The sequence below is a fragment of the Myotis brandtii genome, unplaced genomic scaffold, assembly GCF_000412655.1.
Source record: "Myotis brandtii unplaced genomic scaffold, ASM41265v1 scaffold278, whole genome shotgun sequence".
Taxonomy (NCBI): domain Eukaryota; kingdom Metazoa; phylum Chordata; class Mammalia; order Chiroptera; family Vespertilionidae; genus Myotis; species Myotis brandtii.
In genome coordinates, this window is record NW_005360594.1 from 504,971 (window position 1) to 507,880 (window position 2,910).

At 46.3% G+C, this 2,910-nt stretch overlaps 1 protein-coding gene across 2 annotated transcripts in view; it reads left to right on the top strand.

Annotated features, from left to right (window-relative positions):
* Window positions 1–2,910, top strand: part of MGAT5 (mannosyl (alpha-1,6-)-glycoprotein beta-1,6-N-acetyl-glucosaminyltransferase) — a 302,502-nt gene that overhangs the window by 233,614 nt on the left and 65,978 nt on the right. The window lies entirely within an intron of this gene.

Consider the following 2,910-nt stretch of genomic DNA (forward strand, 5'->3'; position numbering starts at 1 on the left):
TTATTCTGGGCCAGCTTTAGCTCTGAGGCTTGGCTGCTGAAAGCAGGTATCTGGTTTGTTTGGGTTCTATCATCGATACACTGTATCAACTCCAGCTCTGAGATCCCGGCCTGCTGAAAGTGGGTTTCTGGGGTTTTGTTTATCTTCTATAAATGTTACAATGTTTCCAACTGAAGCTCAGAGGCCGGCAAGGCAGGCGGGGAACGTGGGAGTCCTCTGTCACTGAAGGAAGCAAGCCTCCCTGTTCGCATCAGCTGCCTGGCTGCTTGCTGCCATCTTGGCTGACAGTTAATTTGCATATCTCCCTGATTAGCCAATGGGAAGGGTAGTGGTCGTACGCTAATTACCATGTTTCTCTTTTATTAATGTAGATATGCCTGTCCCCTCCCCAAATTCCAGTGAAGTCCTTATGGTATCATTGTATTTAAACAAAGGGAAGGCCAAATATTGTGGGCATGCTCAGTAAAGTCTGGGTGATGCAGGGAGGATGCCTGCTTGCTAGTCACACCTGGGAGCAGGTCATTGGCCAGGATGGGTGTGGCCACTGCAAGGGCGTGGAATCTGATATACAATAGGCTCCTGAACAAAGGAGTTCCTCTCTGGCTCTTGCCTCTCTTGCTTTCTTGCTGCTCGTGCCTGGTGCCTGGCTCCTGGCATTCAGGGCTCTCACGCTCTGCACTTGCCCATGTGGACCCCACACACAGTGGACTGATGGACTGGCACTAGTCTGATGCTGTGCCAGAGTCGGCTCCACCAGGGAACGGAAACTCTGGACACCGGCTTTGTGTTTAGCTCTGCTGCATCCCCAACTGAGCTTCTTCCCGGACTGGTTTAAGGGAAATAGGATTAACCTGAGGGACGTAATTCCACGCAAATAAAGCTTTCTACCCCATCTCCGCCTCCCATGGGGGCCTCCGAAAAGTCTTATTCCAGTGGCACCCCAAGAACCCCACTCCCACTAGCAACAGAGAAACTCCACCCACCCGAGCAATTCAATGACACAAATAGAAAAGCCTGTGTCATTTTTCTGTGGAAATGAGACCTGAATTCTTGAATCATGGAAGGAAGGTTAAGTTCATGTCCTTGGCCTGATTATGATGACTTGTGGTTCCAGGTACCCACAGATATGCCTGGAAAGAATGGTTGTTTCCTACTTTCTATATAAATGCATTTTCCAGAAACCTGCCGGGCTCCCAAATGCACATCTTAGTCCTTGCTGCTTCAAACCTCGCAGTCAGCTCTTGTCAGCTTGGCCCTTGTTCTCGCAGTCATTTCAATTTGCGGTTCTTTAGAAGTTGATTTTTAGCTGCCTGCATTCCCTGGGCCCTGCTTCATTATGAACATAGGTCTTTCATGGTAAAAGCACATTAGAAATGTATTTTTTATTGAATTTATTGGGGTGACATTGGTTAATAAAAGTATATAGATTTCAGGTGTACAGTTCTATAATACGTCATCTATATATTGTATTTTGTGTTCACCACCCCAAGTCAAGTCTCCTTCGATTACCATTTATCCCCCCTATAACCTCTTTTCTAACTGCCCCACGCCCAAAATGTATATTTTCTAATGCAGACCATTATTTGCATATTAAACCGGGTTATGTGTGTTTTTGGGAATTTAGGAGAGTCTTTATGAGCTGGCCCATCTGTACTGTTAGCCCTTAGTGCTGCTGCTCTTTGGAACCACCTGGAGTGTTGTTAGAAATCCCAGTGCCCAGACCTCCCCCAGACCAGTTAGATCAGTGCCTCGTCAGCCTGATAACAGCGCCCAGATGGTCACAGTGCGCCACCAAGGTTGGCCACCACTGTTTCTGATGGGAAGATTGCAGCTCTGATAAGCTTCCTTAAAGGGTGGGTTTCAAAGGCAGTGTGCATGGGGATCACCCTGGAACTTGATAAAAGCAGGTACCACATAGCCCCAGAGGTTGGGATGCAGTAAGATTTGGATGCACCTGAGGGTCACAGGTGTTCAGATGGTGGAGAACCAAACTTAGATAGAGTCTTCCGACCTCTGTCGCCCCAAATGACTCTAAGGTATTCAAGGATTGAGAACCACTGCACTGGAGAGTTGAGAGTAGACCGAAAGATCTCTCGACCAACCTCCACTTCTCAGAGGTCTGGTTAACCTACAGCTGCCATTTTCTTTGTCCAGTGTGCCGAGGCCAACAGCCTGCCAAGCAGTGGGGCTGCCAGTCTGCCCCCACAGTGGCCATGCGCTATGGCACCACAGTGTGAGCTGTGTGCACATCAAGTGTCAGGCGTGTCTGCTACCAAACCTGTTGATGCCACCTACCTGTTTTGTAATTACATCGTTTCATTAACTATTACATAAACTGATTAACTATAAATATCAAAATCAAGTGCAACCATTTCTATACAAACTTAGATAATAGCTTTGGAAGGATTTGATCAAGGTGAGACCTCTAAAAAAATTGCTATTAAAAACTATACAGATGGTTGAGACAACAAACAGTAAAATGATGGTGAAATTCACAAAAACACTGAGGCAGCATTTACATTGCTCTGCAGGTATTTTTAACTTTGCACGACACTTTAAAGAAATGTTAGCGATTGCCTTACAATTTAGGCGAGAATTGCTGGTCTGTATTTTTGTCTGCTTTTAAGGATTCTGTTAGGTGATCAACTGCTTCTTCCTCTTGTGTTGAATAAGAATCAATGAGCAATGATGACTGCTGTGGGTGAGAATAGCTGTGATAATCTTACCTAATAATAGACAAACATGCAAATTGACCATCCCTTTGCTACACCCACCAGCCAATTGGATGAGTATGCAAATTAACCCAACAAAGATGGCAGTTAATTTGCATACATAGGTGCCCAGCAGCAATCAGAGCCTGCGATTGGAGCTGAGGGGTCCCCTGCCCAGGCCTAACGCCTCGGTCAGAAG